The 23,962-nt window shown below is 36.3% G+C and overlaps 1 long non-coding RNA gene across 1 annotated transcript; it reads right to left on the reverse strand.

Moving 5' to 3' along the window:
• Nucleotides 1–4,582: 4,582 nt before the first annotated feature.
• On the reverse strand, nucleotides 4,583–14,554 carry LOC148112607 (uncharacterized). The gene is made up of 3 exons (XR_015729254.1): nucleotides 14,402–14,554; nucleotides 5,943–6,043; nucleotides 4,583–5,835 (listed from the first exon to the last, which is right to left on the reverse strand). It is a non-coding gene; the product is annotated as an uncharacterized LOC148112607 (long non-coding RNA).
• Between the last annotated feature and the right edge of the window lie 9,408 nt (nucleotides 14,555–23,962).

Here is a 23,962-nt window from a genome sequence, read left to right on the forward strand (position 1 = left end):
CCTTTTGTTATGCATGAAGACAATAAAGCAGCCATTGAAATATCTAGATCTGATGCTATTGGACAAAGGTCCAGACACATAGATATAAAATTTAAACATGTGAGACAATTATCTCAGGATGGATTTATCAAAGCAGTGCATTGTGATACTTCAGAACAATTAGCTGACATATTGACAAAGCCTTTACCTTCTAAGCAACATAAATATTTAACTTCTAAGTTGTATGTTTTGTATTGTCCTGAATCTGAATGTAATTGGTGTTGCATAACGAATCGGCATTTAGAGGGGGATTTGTCAGATGTAAATGCCTTATTCTCTAATGTGTAAATAGTATATGAACGGGGTATCAGGGGTTAACTTATTCTTCACTTGTTAATGTATTCATAATTCACCACTCCCACATATAGCTCCACCCATTGTATATATAAGGAGCTACATGCACCCTTTTCCTTGCTTCTATCTGTGAATATTCAGTGAATATAGAATGCCTATTGTAAATAAAAGGAAATATATTTAAACCTTTAATTCTTACTAATCTTATTGAGTCTGATCCTGAAAATATTGCAACATATATATATATATATATATATATATATATATATATATATATATATATATATATATATGTAAGTTTTCACGGGTATGTATGTGTGTATAGTTAATATTTCGGGTTTCTTCCTTTTAGGGATATATCCACAATTACACGGGAAGAAATCCGAAATATTAACTATACACACATTTATATATATATATATATATATATATATATATATATATATATATATATATATGTATGTATGTATGTATGTATGTATGTATGTATGGGGCATACATATTTATGCATTTGTATGCAGGTATATATTTATGTATGGGTATAGCATGTGTATATGTGTGTTATGTATGTGTTTGGGTAAATATACATTTTCTCTTGAAGACCAAGCAACAGAATTTCATTTTTAATGTAACCAGTGTGCTCAGAGTAAACAAAATGACAATAACAGTTACCTTATCTTATCTTATAGGTAGGCAGGTGAAGCATTAGGGTGATATTTGCTCAATAATATCTACTGGCAAGATAAGTGCCAGCTAGGTATTGAACCCTCTTCTCCACCATCAAAGAACAGAGCTTTAACCACCACAGTATCCAGTTGCAAATTATGTGGAAGGTAAAGGCCAAAGTGCTCCAGGGGGGCTGAACACTCAGGGCCATGACTCATAAACTGGGAGAGTGGCTCCATCCCAGGAACAATATAATTGCTCTCTGTTTAGAAGGGTGAAACATTAGAAACAGCCAAGATACTATGCAGAATCTTCAAATTCCCAGCCACTGGTAGGAACCCGAGATCAAGGAAGACCAAATACCATCCATAGGGGTGAGAAGGGAATTTTTAAATTTTATATGCACACATACCCGTGTTTTCCTAAAAATAAGACCTACCCTGAAAATAAGCCCTAGGCTGATTTTTAACCATGTGCCTAATATAGGCCCTACCCCAAAAAATAAGCTCTAGTGAAGATCGTCATCAGCCTGGGGAGGATTGTGGCCAGAGGCAATGAGGATGCAGGGTTGACGGTGTCTGACAGTAGCACAACCTGCACCGCACAGATGAATTGAATACCTGTCCAAGCAACAGGCATAGGCAGAAGCTGGGGGGAGGCAGGTGATTCAGACATGCCACACAGACCACGGAAAAGCCAAGAGTCGGTAGGCTGGAACAAGCAGGCGGCCACGGGAGGCTCGTCTTTGTGTGGCAGCAATGGCAGCTGATGGAGGCAGAGGCGCAGGAGGCAAGGCAGGCGATCCCAACATTCCGCAGCCACCCACCCACTCTTTTCCACCATCTCTTGGGTTGTCTGGGACAAGTGCCATGTCCAGATCACTTGCCTCCATCTGCTGCCATTCCTGCTGCACAAAGACAATCCTCCCATGGCTGTCTGCCACTCCATCCCAAAGTCTCTTGGTTTGCCTGCTCCATTGCACTCAAAATAAAGGAGAAGGAAGAAACAGAATATTTTTTAACATGGGACTTGTTTTATCAATGGTTAGTTAATAGAAACAGAAGTTAGAAACCCAAAAGTTTAAGAGAATGATTCATTATACAATGAAAGTTTATTAGTATGGATAAGCAAATATTATTATTATTATTATGTGATTATTATCAATGCTATAAATATTATTGTTATTATTACTATTATTACTTTTCAACTGTACCTAGAAAACACAATGTTTGTGTAGATATGGAGTTTTTATGTTTTCTAAAGAAATATATATAAATAATATATATATATAAAAAGAAGTGGGCTGACAGCCATGTGGGGTCTGGCAGGACGGATTTGCCGGACTCTCATGTCAGGGCATGCATGGCCTAGCTGCAAGGCCCTGAGGTAAGCCAGTGTGGGGCGTGTGGGGCATCTCTACCTCCCTGCCTCATGGCGGAGGCACTGGCACACCACATGGCCTCCAGCCCCATTACGGCCATGAGCAAGCAGAAAAGTGAGCCTCACGTACATGGGGAAAAATAAGACATCTCCTGAAAATAAGCCCTACTGTTTATTTTGGAGCCCAAATATAAGACCGGGTCTTATTTTCAGGAAAACATGGTACACATAGCTTTACATAAAGAATTATGCTTTTTTCCCTTCCCCTCATTATCAATGTCTTTTATGTAGCCTTGAATGTTTGGCTCTATTTTTAGAATGAGCAGCTGTCATCAGTGACTAATTTTTGCTGTTTACAAATTCCACTCCGCCTTTCTAAAATATATTTCATAGAGCCATAGAAGTCTTTCCAAAGAGGTGCTGTGGAGCACATATTTAAAATTCTTTTTTCTAGAGCATTAAAGCAGCTGTGCCTTTTCTGAAATTTGCATTTTCTGAAATTTTGAAATTTGAAATTTCTGGCTGTTTCAGAAACTTATCCAACTTCTCCCATGTATCACATAAAGACAGCCAAGGAAATCTTCAGAAGCCAGATGAATATGTTTTTTAAAAGTTGTTATAATGATTCAAAAAGAGCTGTCCCTATTGATTCCAATGGACTTTTTAAAGGATTTTCATAGTCTAGTAATTAAATGTTTTTTAACCCACTGCTAAAGAGGAGGGGAGAAGTTTGCTGACATTTTATCTGAAATATGTTCTAACTGAGAGTACTATTGGCTGTGGAAGAGACATAGTTCAGGCAAGAAAAATGTACTTTCACACATATATTTCACCTAGCTGTAAACCCACAAACTGCTCTGTTCACACATACTACAACATAGAATCTAAAACTATAATGACTGTTTGATAATGGATTGTAAGCAGACATTGGATTTAAATTGTGAGAAAGTGTTCCTTAAAAAGTAAATGGTTTGAAAATTGCTGTGATCCATCTCTGTTATTGCATTCTTAGATGTTTTAACAGTGTTGCACTTCTAGCATAGGGAAAATGCAATGCATTATCCATACAATGGTACTGCTTTGCAAAAACCATCTGTGCAAGCTAAATGTTGGCTGCTTCCCTTAAACATGGAGTTATTAAATCATTTGGGCTATGGGATTTTAGAAATTATTCCAGTAAAAAAGAAATTATTGGATATACAGTTGGTCCACACCGACAGCTCAGTAGTTTTCAAGCTATGCTCCAAGAATTCCTTAGTGATTTAGCAGACAGCCACCACTATAATGGTAATTACAGTCAAATTTCATAAAAAATAAAGTTTGCTGGCTCATTTATTTTGTTAAGTGTTGTTACTGTATATCTTGCCATTCAGGAGTTCAGAATGGTTATACACAGCATTATTTTACCTGATTGTATTTCTAGAACAAAGGGAGGTATGGGCTGAGACAGAATATTTGACCCAAAGTCATCCAATAAGCATCCATGATAAAGAGCAGTCTTGAACTTACAGAAGAAAATATTTGTACCTCAGGATTGAACTGTGGAGTCATCAGTGCTTCTGAGCTTGATTGTTTTCTTGCAGACGTTTCTGGTGATGTTACCTAGTTAGATAATGAAATATCTGCAAGAACACAACGAAGCTTAAAGATCCCCGAGGACCCCACAGATTTGAATTTTCATCTCCCTGAACTCAACCCTGCCCTTTTAACCTGAAACCACACTAGCTGTGCCCCTTCCTCAGCTGTGCTAGAAGAATGATATAAGACTCCTTGAGTGTACCGTTTGTGTCCTTGTGTTGAGGCCTAGTGGAAATGATTGAAAATGTATTTATTACAGAGACATTTTCAGTGCTCTTATTCACACATTATTCATAAAGATACTATGCTGTTGTGACCAACAGCTATGCCCATTAATTACATCTCAGCAATACCTCTTCCATTTCTTGCAACAGCATACAAAATAAAGCAGAACCTGACAGCCAGTAACACTAACTCTGCTACAAATATTCTATATTGCTATTTTAAATGATGCATTCTCCAGAAGAAAGTAAACCAGAACACTTTTGATCATTCCCTGAATTAGTTTCTTAGTGTATTGACCCCAACTTCACACAGCACATATATTTGCCAATAAATGGAAGTGAAACTCAGAAAGTGTTTGTATTTTTATTTGTATTTTATTTTTTAACTGGAAGGTCGCTATTTTATAACATATAGAATATAATGGTATATACTGTACGTATATAGTAGTATACAGTAATATAATAGCCCAGAGTTGCTTTAACAGTGACAAGGGAAGAATATTAATTAAATAAGGAAACTCTTCCCTGAATTGCAGAATAGAATAATAAAGCTAGTTCTTTTGTTCTTCCTTCTGAGTATGGTAAATGGGTGAAAATGTGATCAAACAAAAGGGTGCTTGAATTAATTCAGAAACATCTTTCACATGTATTTAAACTCACCTGGGAATATATAAACATAACAGATTTTCTATGATACTGCAATCCTACTTGAAAAGGCAGGAATTTGCTATTCTGGTGTAAATAATACTGTTATATAGGCTACAGCAGATAGTGTGGACTATTCAAAAATGACTGATGTTTTTGATATCCTTAAAAGTGGCTTTTCTGTAGCCTGTAGTCTTCTTAAATTTTTAGTTTTAAGCTTGCCTTCTACTATTATTAAACAGAACCATGGAAAAGTAAAATCCGTTCTGTGGAATCCATAAACATTTTGCAATCTCAGCAATACATATATAAAAAATTGTAGAAGCAGAGATGAGGCAGGCATTTTTCAAAAATTATATTTTAAGGAGAACTGTGCAAATTTCCTGATATATATTTTCTTATTAAAATGGGATTTTTGACAAGCTTGGTTATAGATGGTTAGTTGAGAGTGTAAGGGAGCATATTTCACATATAAAGTAATTGCAGGGAGGGCTCTGTTTTTGTAGCTTTGTGTATAATTTAAATCAAGTTGATTTTATGTTGCATTTGTATGTAATAACCCACAAGCCAAGCTATTTCTGATTCCTGAATAAGTCACTTGTAGTTAGACTTGATGTGGCATATTCATGCTTCAGGGTGAATTACTCTTTCAAGATTTGTAACATAGGTAGGGGAAAGGAGAGAATATAATATCTTCCAAGTAAATTGCACATATACAAAGTAAATAATAGCTTAATAATATGTGCAAAATGCCATTATTTTAAAAGATGGTCATTTTTTGTGCCTCCATGAAGAGTTTAAATGTTACCAAGAGAGAAAACTGATGTTTATGTTCCAAATTTTAAAATCTTTTCTTGCTTATTTTATAATAGATAGAGAAAGGATCACCGAAAATGAAGCAGGAAGGAATCATTTTTATAGATATTGTTTAAGTTAACATTTGTATACCGACTGAATCTTGGTCAATAAGAACATCCAACTGGATGGCTGATCCTTTTGAGGAAGACAGCTGTCAGAAAGATGAAAAAAAGTGAATTATTAAACATGTTTTTCTTTTACATTCCTATCAGGCTAGGCAAATGAAGAGCCGTTGAGAAAAAATGAGTATAATAGCACCTTTCCTTTCTGTATCCTTATAGCTAACAGCAGAATTACACATCTGGCATTCCAAAGGCTCTTTGAACATCGTTCTTTCAGATGTATTCATCTATGTCAATCTGCACAACACAGAAAAAAGAAAATGGAAAGAAAACAAATTAATAAATTCCATTAAAAAGGTGGAGGTGGGACAAATGTTATTTCTGGTTTAGGGTGCTCCGTATTAGAAGGGAGCTGCAGGAAAGAATGCAATGTTTATAGACACATTCTTTCCTGGTGAGACATATCTTAGAAAAGACATGCCAGTAAAGGCATGTAAATATGAACAATAAAGATTGGGCAAGGCAGTAAGGATTATATTATCACAGTCCCCAAAAACTTTTTAAAGTATAACAGAACAAGAATTGGACAATAAAAGAAGCTGATATTCAAATATTAATCTAATTAAAGATAGTGTGAATCTTGTTCTCACCATTCAAATAGATCCATAATTACACATTATTACTAATTTTAGGCTAATTTTATTCTTTTGTGCCACAAAATGGCCACCTGAACAAATGCTTTTGGTAACTATACTGTAAAAAATTTAGAGAAAAATTGAAATACCAGCTGATTAAGGTAGCCGAGTTAACGAGATGATTTTTAACAAGGCATTTATCCAGATTGTCTGATCTTCAGAATAGTTAATATGATTATTTCAAATTACTTTCCTTAACAAAGAAACTTGAATGTGGATCTTTGAATTATTATAATATGATATTATAAAAAGAAATGTCTATTGAAAATTATCAGCTAAAACCCATAATCCACTAATAAAACTAATTATCTTTTAAGAACAAGAGTTTTAGAATTTTTACCCACGAGAGGATTTGCACATCCTCTTCAATTCGACTCAATTTCTCATTTGAGAAATAGGAAGTTTTTTTAAAAAAAATAAATCATGTATTTGTTTGAATTTATTAGCTGTCCAACTCCAATTGTGTTTTTAGGCTTGCTCCTACTCAGAAGGCGCATTACATAAAATTGAAACAAATATTCTTTCTTCAAAGCCTATCTTCTTTTTCGCCATCTTTCTTTTTCTAGCCTTTTCTTTTCTCTTTTTCTATTCATCTTCCTTATTCTATATAGAATTTTAGGAACTCTTCTAGCTGAGAACTAAAGAAACTTGCTATGGGAAACTAGAAAATGAATTGCAGCTCTTTCAAGACAGTTGAGGTGATTTGTCTCATGTGCTTATCTAAAGAATTTTGCTCACTGGAGGCATATATAAATGAGAAAGCTGCTCAGTATTATAGAGTAAAAGACAATGAGCTCATGGAATGTACAAAGAAAAAGTCATTACCACAGGAGCTAAAAGGAGAAGAAGATTTCAAAGAAAGCAAAGGCTATTAATTGGATATAATTGCAAAATCTTTTTAATAGGAATGAAACCTTAAAAGACTATGAATATTTTGTGACATTTAGTGCTCATTAATCTCTACAAGCATTTCATAATCTTCACAACATACCTATAAAATGCATCCTTAAATAAATTTGCATTTGAGGTAATATAAATATTGCAGGCCTATTAACATTTTATCGTTCTTATTGCTTTGAAATACTGGACTATGTCCTCCATGTTGATTATAGCACCATTTAAAAAGCCCTAGGAAGCATAATAACTTTACAGGAAGACCCCTGGAATTTATTTTTTCTATATCATTATAATTCATTAAAGATTCCCAGTAGTTTATGCTAATATTAAAAAATGTTTAAATATACATGATATGTTATGACAAAAAAAACTTCTATTGCAAAATTAATAATAAATAGTCAACAGATGACACATAATCAACTCCAAATGTATGACCAGGTTGTCATATGTCAACCTGGTCACTACTTTCAGCCTGGATTACCTTATCTCCATCTATTAAACTATTTTTGAAAGAGCTTGGTTTTAACCATTTTTGGGAATCATCATGGAGGGGGTCATTACTCTGGCAACTTCCATATTTCAGAAACACAGAAATTTGTTGCTTTTCTTAGGATGAAAAGTCAGCCAAGACAGTTCTAACTTGGTTCTAAGCCAAGCTTGGCTTTATAGGTCAACACAATTACACCAGGAAACTTTTGGAAGCCTATGCAGGACATGTGGCATATTTGTAATGTTCTATTGGTGGGTCAGCTAATTGGTACTTGGGCCATTTATTCCTGAATCAAATGCAGTTTCTGGTTAAGTTACCTTATTTTAAAAGGTAACCCTGTGAAGACAGTACAAAATAATAAAAACAAGGAGAAATAGGCTGAAAAACAGCTTCTATCCCAGAACAGTAACTATATTGAATTCTACTGTATAGTGTAATATTAATGCAATATCAGGGGTTTTTAATTCAATTGTATAGAATGTGAAGGATGTGTGCTTTTGTTTTATTTTTTATGTATAATGTACACTGAAGATGACATTTCATTTCGTTGTACGAGGTACACTGACATAAAGTAAAGTAAAGTAAAGTAAAGTAAAGTAAAGTAAAGTAAACTATGAAGGACAGTTAGGACATACCATATTACTGAAATCCAGAAAAGAAGTGATAAGCACATGTGTTACTGTAACTCTGCTCCAGATGGGGCTTTAATTGGCATGATATCCTCACCTGGGCCTCCATTTGCTGCTTTGGTAGGAGCTATGAGTCCAGGTTAACTCCAAAATTATAGATTTACTCCATGAATGGTACTTTTGCCCACTAGGATAAAACACTGGGACTAGGGGGTTTGGGGAAGAAACTACAGAGTCAGGTAGTACATTCCAGGCATTGACTACTCTGTTACTGAAGTTATATTTTCTGCAATCGAGTTTGGAGTGGTTTACCTTGAGTTTGTATCTATTATTTGCTCGTGTATTGTTGTGGTTGAAGCTGAAGCAGTCATTGACAGGTAGGACATTGTAGGTACTATACTTAGGTCAGACCAAAGTCGGCGTAGTTCTACAGTATCTAAGCCCAAAATTTGAAGACTGGTGGCATAAGATATTTTATTGCGGGGAGAGGAATGGAGGACTCTTCTCGTAAAATATCTCTGGACTCTCTCAATTGTATTTATGTCCGATATGCAGTGCGGGTTCCAGACAGATGAGCTGTGTTTATAAGTGCACAGCCAAAGGTCCAGGTATCAGAATGTCCAAGTAGCAGTTTTTTTTTTAAATTAACCTAGTTTTTTAACACAGAAATATTTGTATCATTTGGACAGAAAATAATTTTTAGATACAGGGTAAAGGTTAACACATCCACATGCCCATACAAATCCCAATCCCATAGCTTTGTTGAGTCATCTCAAGGGACACCAAATATGTGTGAGCTTTTGAAATCTCCATATTTCTAATATGTAACCCGGTGAAGAAATCTGAATATCTTAGAAGGCACAAAATCTTAGATGGACTTTTTAAAAACGTTGCTTTAACATGGATTTTTTTTTCACGGCATGAAGTCACATTTGCTTTTAATTCTATTTTTTTCTGTTCCAGATATGGTAACTGGAGGAATAATCACGTCTATCTTTGGGTTTGGAACAGTGTTGATTTCTGAGTTCTTGTGATATTCACTTGTGATATTATATATTTGAGGCCCAAGGATAAATTAAAATCTATATGGAATTGGTCAAGAAAACCATGTATTGTAAAAAAGGGAGAAATTGAAATGCAAACAGCAATGTTAAACAGGATGTTATGACATACTGAATTAATATTACATACCAATACTGGACTGTGAAAAAGTAAATTCACTTTTACTTTTTCCTCAGCTGAGATAATTTTTCCCTAAGGTTATTTTCTCACGTCAATATTTATTTATTCAAGCTATTATAATGAAAAAAATATCTTCTATATAACAAAACCTAAATTGATACAGTTGTACTGCCAGGCAGACTACTTTTATTCCCAGTGTTTATTCCCAGCGTTTTAATCTATGATGCTTTATCTCTGGGAGGCTTTTCATTGCCCTTTTAAATTTTGAATCCAACTGTTTTTTATCTATTTTTTTACTCATTCAAAATTCATTCTGGTTTGTTTGGGGTTTTTTTTTCAAAAAAATATTTGTTACTGTACTTACAATTATGAATTATAAACCATATAGGTTTACATATTTTACATTTTTTTACACATTTTAAGAGCTGTTGTAAATTACTACCATTATGTAATGATATGCTTACATCTGCAAATCAAGTTAATTTACAAGTATAGGAATAGGATCCAGTTTTTAAAAACTTGATAATTTTCCATTGGAAGGCAATTACATCGAAACAATAGCGATGCAAGTCTATGGTCAACATGCCCTCACAGAGAAGTCATCTAAAATATTTGTTCAGATGATCACAAGATTTGGATTTTTCTGCCTCGTACCACTGAGGTATAGGTGGAGGGTACAAATTATCTTCCATGCTCCTTCTCTGTAATTTGATAATCTTCTAAAATCCTGCTTTTCATGAAGAGATATCCCTCTTACTTTTGATTCAACTTGAGACAATTAACAAGGACAAATTACATATTTTTAATTTGTGAAACAGATTATAAAGTCTCATTGAACTTAATGGGTTTCTTGAAGCACAAATTATTATCTGTAGCTTTCACGGAGAGACATTTTTTCCTCAGACATGATGCAGGAAGGGATGGTTAACACTGTCTTTGCCATCATAATCACAATTCCAATTCCAATACTCATTTGCAAGGGCACTTAAAACTAAACATACAACCACAATGAAAGTGACTTGCTTTGTATCTGAGTCACTCTGTGAATAAGATTAGCTGAGAGAAAGAGAGAGGGAGGGAGAGGGAGGGAGGGAGAGGGAGAGGGAGGGAGGCAGGGAGGGAAAGGGAGAGGGAGAGGGAGAATCTGGTTCTAGGTGGAACCTATAGCCCCACAATCAACCTGTGCATTGATAGTAAGTTTCTTTGATTATATTCATAGTTTCTTTTCCCGCATCACTGACCCACCATAGTTATGCATGCCTATTAAGTAAAAACATAAACATATCTTACTGTATTGGGCGTATCTATTTTAAGTCTTTTCTCACAGTGGCTAAATAATAGATGGAAGAGCTTCCAAATCAAGAGGAGGAGGGAAGGGGAGAAAGAGGAGGAGGAGATGCATTTGTCTTATGGATACTGAATTTGAAAAAAACAAAAAACCTAAGATTTCTCTGTTAGTTCTCGCTCCAATTTAATACAATAGTATTTGGTGGGACACGGTGGCTCAGTGGCTAAGATGCTGAGCTTGTCAATCGAAAGCTCGGCAGTTCAGTGGTTCGAATCTCTAGTGCTGCGTAATGGGGTGAGTTCCCGTTACTTGTCCCAGATTCTGCCAACCTAGTAGTTCGAAAGCACGTAAAAAATGCAAGTAGAAAAATAGGGACCACCTTTGGTGGGAAGGAAACAATGTTCTGTGCACCTTTGGCATTTAGTCATGGAGGCCACATGACCATGGAGACATCTTTGAAACAAAGCACCGTCCCCTAGGGTCAGGAATGTCTAGCACATATGTGTGAAGGGAACCTTTACCTTATTTGGAAACGGCCTTGAGAAACATGAAGAGCCACAGACTGGACAACTGTCATGTTAAAGATATTTCAGTCCACAGAAGAAGATGTAGGAAACATTTCAGAAGAAGCCCTCCCTGGCTTTTCAGAAAATTATGGGGAAGGAAGGGAGAAATGCTGTCTGTCTTGCAAGATTCTGTTAATATAACCTTTCATTAAAGTTAGAACTAGTTCTCATAGTTGTGTCTCTTGTCTGGACTATCTAGAAATGCTAACATCAATTCCAGAAAACAAGGAAGGTCCCTTCAAAACACTTTCTTTGACCCCCACTTCTATGACCAAGACATCTCTTATATAACAGTGTTCAACCTGTGGCTCTTCCTCCTGTCTGCCAGGCATTCCCAGACACCATTACATGCAATGACTCAATAATTTATACTCTGGGACAAGAAAGCAGCAATCCCACCCCACCCCCCCAGTATTATTGGTATTATTAATATTTTTACTAGTATTTTTTCTATATTTTTACTAGCATTTTGCATTTTGATATATATCTACCACTTCCTGTTAAATAGGTCAGTAAAAATTACAAAAAATAAACGTGCAAACAAAAATGTTGGCAAGTTTGGAGACCCCTGTCCTAGAGCAAATAATTCTGAAGTATTTGTTCAGAAGAAACTAAGCAACTAAGTACTTTTGACAGGGAAATGACAAATGATTTCGATCAGAAGTTATTGCTGAAGTTTAAAAGAACCCTTCATCTCTATCTTTATTTTCATTCCAACCCTTGAAAAATTGTTTAGATCACTTTTTGTGTGGAGGAGAGGGATATTAGGAGTGAGGGATTCCCTAAAGACAACCTTAGGCCAGACCAATTCTTAATCCACCCATCCTCAAATGATCTGAAAGTGCAACATGGCAATTCAATTCTTTTTCTGCCAAATTTCAACAGCAGGATTTCAGGGAGTGACTGGGAGATGCTGAGCTACCTTTGTGATATGCAGTTTTTCTTACATTTTCTGCAAATACCTGAAAAAGATAATTCAGTCTAGGTGACTAAAACATGTTTCAAGTAGATCTGGAAACATATTAATTACATTATTTTGGCTTCACACAATGAGATAAACCAAAATGTGGTGTGTTTTGTTTAATTTAACTCATTTTATGAACTCAAGCATTGTTTTTTTTTCTAAAATGTGGTTTATGGCTTACCATAGTATGGAAACCCAGACAACTGTGGTTTATTAAACAAACTATAGTTAATTAAATTGTGGCTTTTCACTATGCCTTCCACTAATCTAGAGAGAAATAACTTTGTGTTTTATGTAGTAACAACTTTTGGGGACTGAAAGCTCTGTCTGAGGTAAGCAGCAATTTTGGTGGTTCCTATCAATGTTTAATCTGTATATTTATAAACAAACATAAATATTACAATATGACATAAGTCAACACTGACCTTCTTCCAAAGGAAATAAAACATGCATAACTATTGTATTGCTGGGATTTCTTGTTACTCAAACAAGCAATCTGAAGATGATGGTATAACTGAATACTATAAATCCCAAAAGTGCTATTCAAAAGGCAACTGGATTTTGTTTTGTTTTTCCTTGAAGCTGTTTCGCTTCTCATCTAAAAAGCTTCTTTAGAACTTATTTAGAAGTGATACATCTTCAAGGGGAAAAAAAAGAAAGTCCAGTTGCCTTTTGAGTAAAACTTTTGGGACAGTGGTGGGTTTCAATTTTTTTACTACTGGTTCTGTGGGCATGGCTTGGTGGGCATGGTGTGGCTTGGTGGGCGTGGCATGGTGGTCATGTCATGGGAAGGATATTGTAAAATCTCCATTCCCACCCCACTCCAGGAGAAGGTTACTGCAAAATCCCCATTTCCTCCCGATCAGCTGGGAGTCAGGAGGCAGAGAACAGATGGGGGCAGGGCCAGTCAGAATTTTTACTACCGGTTCACTGAACTACTCAAAATTTCCACTACTGGTTCTCCAGAACTGGTCAGAACCTGCTGAAACCCACCTCTGCTTTGGGACAACCATGACCTGGATGACTGAGAATCTTCATAGACATGTATACTGTAAACTTTTGTGCATAGAATTCACTTTATCAAATGCATGGAAAAGACTCAGTTGGCACCAAATTATGTGCAAATTGTAATTAAGGGCATGCCCAGGGATGGTGTCAAAAATCAAGATGGCAGTTGCAACAGTTGCAGGCCTACCTTTTTTTATTATTTCACTTTGATTGTGCTATTACAGCTGCCATCTTGACTTTTCATGCCTGGAACAAAGGTTGAGGCTTTGATTATACAATTGTGGATGCAAGATTGATTTTTTTTCACTCCACCCTACATCTGTCTTCTTTAAATTGTATGAAATAATGGCAAATCATGTGTTAATATGAGCTTTTTTTCTCTCCTTTTCAGCCTAACTTCTCATTATATTTTATAATTATATACTTCAGAAAGATTACCGTATTTCATTACTTAAAGGGCCTATATATACATCCCATCTGGAAAACAAAATCTTTGCATAATTCCTTCAGGGAAAAGAAAGAGCTAAAGCAGGCATATTACCAATAAAGGTAATTATACAGCATGGTATATCTTCAAAGCACTGTGTAAGTTTTTAATAATTTAAATACTAGTGAAATGATTCATTGCAAATTAATTATCCATTAAATTTCTACCTTTTTTCAGTCTCCAAGATATTTGGGAATCACTCCCATTTAGACTACGTGTATTCTATGTTCAAAACAGGGCATTTATTTGCCAGATTGATTGCCTAACTAATGTTTAGCCTACATTCTACACTGAACTTTTAGTTCTGACAGTTTTGAATTTGTTATTCATTGTTGTCTCCTACAACACATGTTTCTGGTCCTCTAACAGAGCGGCTAAAGCCTTTGGCAAGGGGAAGCATGAAAGACAAATAACATCTATCAGGCAAAAGCGATGATGCACACAAATACCTTTTTCATGATGAGAAGTTATTCAGCAGAGCTCAAGTAGCTTATCCATATGGCTGTGACTAAAACCATGTTCACATGAGCTCAACATTTTGCCTGAAATGGTGCAGCCTGGAAAGGAATTCCTTCTGAACTACAAGGATTTTGGCTGGTTAGAATGTCTGTAAAAAGGACAAGATGGGGGTGTTACTATTTTGTCATTGTTCAGTCCTCTAAACTAAACCTTTCCTTCAGACAAGGATGGTTTTTCAAAAGTAGCCAAACTACAGTTTCTAATCCATTACAGGTACTCCTTGACTTACAATCATAATGGAGCCTCCCATCATGATCATAAATTGTGATGGTTATAAAACGGATCGGTGACAAGACCAACCTGATATTATGACCATTTTTGCGATGGCCATTAAGTGAATGTGGTAGTCAATGCCATGGTCATTAAGCAAACATCATGGTTATTAAGTGAATGGTTTTTAGCAAATCTGTTGTAAAATACAATCATCTTTACAATTGTGTTGCTAAATGCCCAAAGTTTGGTCACATGGCCACAAGGGTGGATGACCATCAAAACTTTGAATTTGGGTCATAAAAAGTCTCAGGGTAGGTCCGTTATAACTGAACATTCATTAAGTGAACCAGTTATAGGTTGAGTATTAGCTGTAGTATTGAAGAATGTGAGAACTATATCCACAACATTTGGAATGCCACATATGGCACTCCTCATTGCTCTTTTCAAATAACACTGTTTTCTAACAATATATTCCAACAGAGTGCTCTGCTACACACATGTGAATATGGTTACATATTCTTTCACTATTTATCTTTTTTTCTGTTTTGCTTCTCCCTTTCTTACTGTACTTCCTCTTATAGAGCCTGTCCTCCTCTTCTTTGTAAAATGAATGTTCTGAAGTCAGAGATGGGTCTCCATTAATTTATTTCATATGCTTAAAATACTTCTGTTTTACCATCTTCTGCGAAAACTCCACTGACACCACTGTTAATTTCAAAAAAGAAGTCACAAATCCAGAAAAGCCAATGGTAGGTATCCTCACCTTAGCACTTTCTAGATATGTGAATTATAACTCCCTTGATCCCTACTCTACTTGCCTGATGGTTATAGGCACACTGCAGCTGCACACAGCTAGAGATGCCAGGTTGTCAAAAGCTTCCTCGTGATAAGAAGGGCTCCTTTTGTTGTATGTGCCTGATTGCTAACACTAGAACTGAATTAAACCAAAGTTACTCATTCCTTTTCTCTACTCACCAAAAGCATAGTCAGGTAAAAGATATTGTTATACACAAGATGATTCAAACATAGCTAAAGTATTATCACTTGGATACCATCCCAATGTTTCAGACTACAATTTCCATAATTTCATTTAGCATTGCCAAAGATTGGGAATTGTCAGTAGTGGTTGGAATACACTGGGTTATATAGAGGCTTGGACTCTCGATCAAGCAGCTCCACAACTGGCTGGACAGAGGTGCCTATATACAGTATTTGTCTTTCTAAAGCACAATGGCCATTCACTTCTTGCTAGTAATCTTGCTCTTGCTATAACAAACTGACCATCATTTTTTTTTAGGAACTAAACTTTCCTGTCTACAATCAATTACATCAGAAATCAAGGATTCTTCTTCTTTTTTATGTATTGTATTTGTATGTGTAAGCATGATTTTTTTCCCCATTCAGGTAAAATGCATACATTTTCATCAAGAGTTCCATGAGGATTTAATTTATTTTTTTATAAAAACACCAAAAAGCAATAGATCTCTCATTCTACCTCATGCAGAGCTTTTTAAGCTTTACCAGGTATTAACATCACAACAAAATAGTATACATAGATAAGTACCATAGTAGTTTGTTCTCAGGCTTCCCAGAAGCAATAAGGGGCTTATTGACTGATTGTAGAAGGGAGGGAGAAGTGAATTGGAGGTTGATCTTTATTTTGATGCTTACCAGCTAAGGTCATCCATGATAGAAGGTGACATGTATTTGCTTGAAGTTAATAGCCCTTTCTCTTACAATTTCTTCTTTATTAGTTCCAATAGGAAAAAATTATTTAAGATGATGCAGCTAGTGCGTTTCAATGCAAAACTGAGAAGAATGCTTCAGCTTGAAACTTCACTATTGAAGCAGATTAGTTAATGGAAGTAGGACCTTGGGCTTCATTTATTCATTCATTTAAAATGTGGATAGTTTTAACCCTAACTTTGCTCTGTCCTATCCTAACTAAATGTTACATTTCCTAATCCTGCTAACACAGGTTGGAAATCAGCTTTGCTCCCAACTTTTTCACTATGGACTTTAATTGATCTTGGTTTCACAATCTGCATGAACATGAAAGGTATAATTGCTTGATGGTGAGTGAATAGATGGCAGATTTGCATTTAACAAATACTGTCTTATTTATTTTTAAGAACAGGACTGGAAAAAAACATCCATGTCATTTACTCTGGCTAGCCTATTTGTCAGGAGTTGCCTATTTCTGTCAAATTGTATCTCACAATGCCATCCTGCTTCTGTTGCCTGACAGTTAATTACAAAGGACTGTTGCCAGCAAGATACAATCTTGATAAATTGAGTCCAACCAGAGATTAGGGAAGTCTTTCCAGGAGGGACCATGTTTGACAACTAGCTATGAAACTTTCTTGGTATCCAAGAAACTCCAGTGAATAGAGGTAATAATTACCTTATCCCAGAAGGACAAATTCATGATAATTCTTCTGGTTCCTGTCCAGAAGATGCCCAGTTTGGTTAGTATACTATGTCCATCCTAAAATCAGTGATGAGGAGTCCTTAATAAGGGGGAGGGGCGGGTCATACTTGTCAACCTAGCTGGTATACCATAAAAAGAGAGAACAAGTATGCCAAAAGTAAGTGGAAAAATAATTTATTTCCAATAGTATTTTTGAATGTATATTCTTTTAAACTGGAGTTAGATATTAATTTTTAGCATCTTCTATAAAGCCTCCTTATGAGATAACTTGGAGATTGTTGCTTTGTTCTTTCCTCATCACTACTATCTTTATCCTAAAAGAAGTGAGTGACTATATTTCAAAACTTGCAATAGAACCTTGAAGGCAGGGCCGGATTTTCCTATAGGCTAACTAGGCTTCAGCCTAGGGCCTCAAGATCAAGAGGGGCCTACACAGTGGTGGGATTCTGGGGGTTCTAGGGGGTTCGGCCGAACCCTTAAATTGCTGGCTCGCCCGCCCCTCGCCTCCCACCCACGCGGCGCCAACCTACCGTAGCCAGGGGTAGGCAATTGTGGCTCTTTTACAACCTGTGGACTTCAACTTCCAGAATTCCTGAGACAGCTTGGCTGTCTCAGGAATTCTGGGAGTTGAAGGCCACAGGTTGTAAAAGAGCCACAATTGCCCACCCCTTCCCTAGCCTGAGTTCCGCTGCCTGGGATCCATGTGGGCTGCCACGTGGTTTCCCACCGGCTCTGGATGCAAGAGAGCAGGATGGAGAAAGCAGCTTCCACGCCTTCACTCACCCTCACTCTCTGCTCTGTTGGATCGCCGGCCGTTCGCTTGCCCCGCCCACTCCCCATCTATTGCTGCCTCCGGAGTCGCAGCTGATGGCTAGAGGAAAAAAAACTTCAAATTCTTGCCGCGGGGCTTCAAAGGGTCGCCCTAGAGCCAGTGGTGCAGCCGAACCCTTTGTTAAATTGCTGGCTTGCCCCGCCTCTCCGCACCACTATTTATTGGTGGGCGAGGGGCGGGGGAGCCAGCAATTTAACAAAGGGTTCAGTGTTTTTTTTGTAATTTTATTGGCCCCTGGAGCTTCAGCATAGGCTAATTAGCCCTTGCTTTGATCGGCTCCCGACCCCCAGCTGATTTGCTCTCAGCTGTTTTGCTCAGTGCTCTTTTGCTTGCTTGGAAAGAGTGCAGATTTTTTTTCCCCTAGCTATTCTGAAAAACAAAAGAGAAAGTAAAGCAGGCTGTTGGCTTTGCACGTTGGAAAATTAGGCAGGCAGATTTCTTTTCTTTTTCCTCACCAAAAAAGGTAGGTGCAAACAACTAGAAATTTAGGGAAAAAGATGAGATTTTAAAACACAAAATTAAAAAAGCTCTATTTAACTAGGGAATTGTAATAATTGAGATACTATTAATTGTATATTTCTGAAAGCAGAAATGGTTAAGTTGTGGTTTGGAGGAATATATGGGGGAAATTATTTGGTTTATTATTATTGGTAAATATAATTAATGGATTTGTAAGAAATTGGATTGCATGGAAATAATTGGAATATTCATGTTCATATTGATTAATATACAAAAAAGGTAGTTATATAACTAATTGATTTATATTAAAATGTTGAATTTATATTAAACAACTAATATAACATAATTAACCAATGTGAGGATGGATATAAAAATAGATGACAATGGGAAGGGGTATAATATAGAATAGAAGGGAAAAATTGAATTTGATTAAGATTAGAGATGAGGATGAGGGTAATATTGGTTTTTTACAAAAATAGATGAGGAATAAATATGGCAAAAAGGAAATATAGAAATTGTAAATTTAATTGAAATGACTAAACATTGTTTAAATTTGTGAACCGGCCAAATACTCTGTTCAAAGAAAATACATTGTATGTTTGTATGTGTGTTTCTAATTATTGTTATTTATTCATATTTGTTCTCTTTTATTTTTTAAAGTTTAACAATTCATTCTTTATCTTAATATCTTTATATTTGTTTGGGGTTGGCTTTCTTCCCTTTCATCTTTTTTATTGTACAGCAATCTTTCTCCTCAAACCTACCACCTCTCTTTTCTTTCCTTCTTACTTTCTCTTCCTCCCCCTCTTCTTCTCCTCACTACTTCCTCTTCCTTTCTCCTTCTCCTCGTCTCTTCCTCCCTCTCTCTCTTACTCTAATTTCCCTTCCCTTCCTTCATCCCTCTCTATTGCTGTATCCTTTTATGCATATGGACTACTCAGAGGGCTGAAAAAGTTATTTCTGACTGATCCTCGCACTTTCGACCAGTCCTCGAACTTACGACTGTCCTCACATTTTACATTTTTGCCCTATCTTGTCACCATGGTGAAGAGAAGCAGTTGTGAAATGAGTGACATGGTTGTTAAGAAAGCTGCACGGGCATAAATGTGAGGATGGTCATAAGTGCGAGGACCGGTCAAAAGTGCGAGGCCCAGTCAGAAATGACTTTTTTCAGCCCTCTGGGTAGTCCATTTGTGCATATGGACTACTCAGAGGGCTGAAAAAGTTATTTTTGACTGGTCCTCGCGCTTTTGACCAGTCCTCGAACTTATGACTGTCCTCACATTTTACGTTTTTGCCCTATCTTGTCACCATGGTGAAGAAAAGCAGTTGTGAAATGAGTGACATGGTTGTTAAGAAAGCTGCACGGTCATAAATGTGAGGATGGTCATAAGTGTGAGGACCGGTCAAAAGTGTGAGGCCCAGTCAGAAATGACTTTTTTCAGCCCTCTGAAAAAAGTCTATGCACATAGCCACGCCCACCCGGTCACATGACGAGCTACCCACGTCTACACAGTCACGTGACCAGCTAGCCACGCCCACCCAGTCACATGATTGCCAAGCCACACCCCAACTAAGCCACGCCCACAGAACCTGTTGTTAAAAAATTGAATCCCACCACTGGTGAAAGGGCCTCATAAGTGGAATAGCCTAGGGCCTCTTTCAATCTAAATCCGGCCCTGCTTGAAGGTATCTAGCTAAAACTTGGCATCATTAATATCCTCTAAAAGCTCCCACTATGATCCAAAACAAGCAGTTTTTGGCATTTTAAAGTATTCATATATAGATGACTGGACAATTATTTTTAATTGAAAGTCAACTCTTAAAATGGCTTTAGTTTAGTTATATTCAAATCGTTTCATGCCATTTTTGAACTTCCAAATCAAACTAAAGCAGGACTTTGATGCACTCAGGATTGATGACCCCAATCTGTTCCACTTACAACAATTCATCCAATGCCATAGTTGAGAAATGCCTACTCTACTCTCCACCCACTCACAAAGGATATACCCCTTATGTTTTCCAGTGATATGATCTTGAAGTAAGGGAATACATGATATAACAACCATGGCCAGGGTTAGTTTGCCTTGCCTTTACAAAAGGATGCAAGATGAGCACTGATTAATCAGACTTTTGCCAGAAAATCATATTCAATGGTATTCTGTTCCTAGTCCTAAGAGTTATTTGTAACTATCAAATGTGTAAGCAGACGAGAAATCTTTAGAAGGCTTTAGATGACCTGTTTCATGAATTTTCTTTCAAATCTTCATGCAGAGAAATGTTGCTGTATTTCCCAGGAGGAGAGTTCTCTAATAATTTCTCAAGAATAGTGTTCCACTTAGGGATGACAAGAATATTGTTATTCTCCTTCTTGTCCTTCTCTTCCTCCTTCTGATGGGATTTCCTGAGATTTAAATTGAATCCTAGAAAGTCAGGAAACCACAAACCTGTAGAAAGAGTGGGCATTTGCACACACTTCTTGGCCACTTATAACTTAGTAACTTAATAAATGCAACAGATCCAGATATCACTTGTGAGAATTCATCCAAAATAGACTTTAAATTATGTTCTATTAGAACAGAAAGATTGACATCTGATAGAATAAAAAGCAGGGAAAAAATCTTCCTGTCATTAAAAATAGATCTTTGAGCAGATATTTCTTTAAGCATCCTAGAAGAACTGGGGCAAAAGAATTTTCTTTTCTCTATAAAATATGTAGGAGTAAGCATAAATGTTAAATCAACAGGGTAAATTGAATAACAATGGATATGTTTTTACAAACTAATCTGGCAGCAGAATCCACATTTTCTTCATGCACTCCAGAAAGTCTGGAAAGGATAAACGATCAGAGTAAAGATCCAGACATCGTTTATAAACTGGCACATCTACTTTGAATCTAGATGGCAAGATATCAGCTACTTAATTGTAGGGTTATGATAGTAAAACATATGTTTCTTTAATCTTACAGTGAAATGGCATATAATTATACTATGACAATTTTGCTTTACTGTCAGATAAGCTATATGCACTTGTTAGCTATTGCTAAAAATATTTCAGGGTTTTAGCTTTAGAGAGAACAGTTTAAATGAACACTGTCTTACTAATTATTTTTCTGTCTGGCAGTTACCTAAACTTCTAAAACTTACTGAAAGGTGTCCATTAAAAAAATCCATTAAAAAAACTAGAAAAGGAAAAGTGTATCTTGCAAATATATATTATGCATTTTTCAGTTTATATTACATGAATATTTCTCTTTTTACACCTTGATCTCTTTTTGATCCAGTATAATAACACTAATGTGACTGGACACACAGTTAAATTGCAACTCTTAGATATACAGTAAATCAGGTTAATCTCATCTTTGTTTCCAGTAGTCTTGAAAATAGCCTTCCTCATCCTGTTGTTTTTGGTAGGCACTGTACTACAATTTCCACCATTACCATTCAGAAGAGCCATAGAATGAAGTGAGAATTGAAGTGGAATTGTGAGGCACAAAAAGAATTAGGACCATGGGTTAAGTTCTAGTTAAGCTGATTTATTGCTCATACCTCTGCACAAGAATCTAGTCAATTTAACAGCACTAAATTGACACTAGATGAAAGTTAATGAAATTAAAAAGATGCTAAATTTGGACCACTTGCCAGAATGTTATGATTCCAGGTTGATTCTTCTCTTGACTCTGCCTCCAATTCTTCTTCCCTTACAGGAGCAGTGATATTCCATATCTCCTGATCAATGTAAAAGGGAAAGCCATACCAAAGTAAAAGGGAAAGCCATAGTCATGATTTTATCACAAATAAGGAATATAAATTCACAAGTCATTGTCCCCTCAACAAAATTTGTAACAGAACTGTTGCACTCCTACCAGTTCAAAGCCATGCAACCATAATCATGTAGAAGAATAAGATTTTAAGATATGAATTCTACAATAGTGGAATTCACTTTTATTTGGGAAGAGTCAAGGCTTTTGAATCCCCCATGTGCTATGTGTAAAAACTGACAAGATTGGTAACTGGAACTTGTTTCAACATAGACAATGCCTACTGTTTTCTGTTATACAATTCACCGCCTTAGACAAGTATGTAATAGCTTGCCACTACTTCCAGCCACATATTTCTCTAACTTGGAGAAGAGGAATCAGGTCTTGGGAAGAACAAAGATAAGTTTTGCTAGCAGCTACCATTATAAAAATACTCTTACAGATGTGTTAAAAATGCTTAATGGTGTCATGGATATGTGGTCCAACAGTTAAATGCTTCTGTTAGGATCACTTGCTTAAAAAATAGAATTGCTTAAGCATTATTAGTTGTCAGCTGTTCACAGTTGGCCTTGCCAGGCCAAAGTGTATTTGACAGCTGTGCTACTTGATATGCTTCACTTTCATTATACTGAAGCCTTTTAGTTAAATATATTAATACTATAAATATTTTTAAGACTATGTACACATGTATCAGTCTCTAACATTCTACCTCACTGTCACCTTCTGAGCTGTCACATAGCTAATATATTTTTTAAAAAACAGAAAACATACTTGCAGGTTTTGGAGAGCATAGGAAAGATTTAGCATATCCATTCATCCAGTTTGAATCATAAGAAAGCAGGAGACAAGTAATCTATTCTTAATGCTTGTATCTCCCTCCCTCATTCTGTTATGGAATATTTGAATAGCCTTCCCCAAGCACAGAACCTTCCTGTCTTGGCAAGAAAAGTTAGAAAAGATTAAATATATACACAAAGTTATATTGTGAAGACTGGTTTTGTGAAAGTTTATAATTTTTCTGCACTTCCATCTCTATATCAAAATTCTGGGCCTATTTTCTCTTAAAGAAAATCTTTCAACATTGCTTCAATTTCATCCCCAAATTTCAAGAATATATTCATAGCCCTGCATGGTATACTCTAATTTCTTCAGTTTCTATCCTGTTCCCTGCCCAACCTCATCAGTCTTCCCTCCTTCCAGCTGGCAAGGTCCTTTGTTAAGAAGTACAAGAGAACCATAATTTGCTGGATTAATTCATTCAGCATGAAAATAATCTGAAACTTCAGATTATGGCATGGACATGCCATGGTAGTACTGATTTTGGTTGGACACAGCTCTTCTTTATGGAAAGATTCAATGCTATTCCAAAGATTATTCAATAAGAATAATCAGGGGCCTGGTGGCTCAGCAGACTGAAAGCATTGTGATTAACACCAGCTGTCTGCAATTACTGTAAATTCGAATCTCACCAGGCTCAAGGTTGACTCAGCCTTCCATCCTTTCTAAGGTAAGTAAATTGAGGACCCAGTTTGTGGGGGCAATAAGATGACTTTGTATAAATATACAAAAAGTATGAAGGCTATTGCTTAATGCATTGGAAGCTGCCCTGAGTCTCCGGAGAAGGGTGGCATATAAATCAAATAATAAAAAAAAAGAACCTATAAAATCTATGCAGCTACCAAAGTTTTGTTCATACAATTCCAAAAAAGCAATTCCAAAAAAACTCCCAAATGATTCAAATTCTACAACCGTTGCTTCTTCATCAATGGACCTTGACTGTATGCTATATACAAAAA

This window comes from Pantherophis guttatus, chromosome 8 (assembly GCF_059756535.1).
Source record: "Pantherophis guttatus breed Tessera chromosome 8, ASM5975653v1, whole genome shotgun sequence".
Classification (NCBI taxonomy): domain Eukaryota; kingdom Metazoa; phylum Chordata; class Lepidosauria; order Squamata; family Colubridae; genus Pantherophis; species Pantherophis guttatus.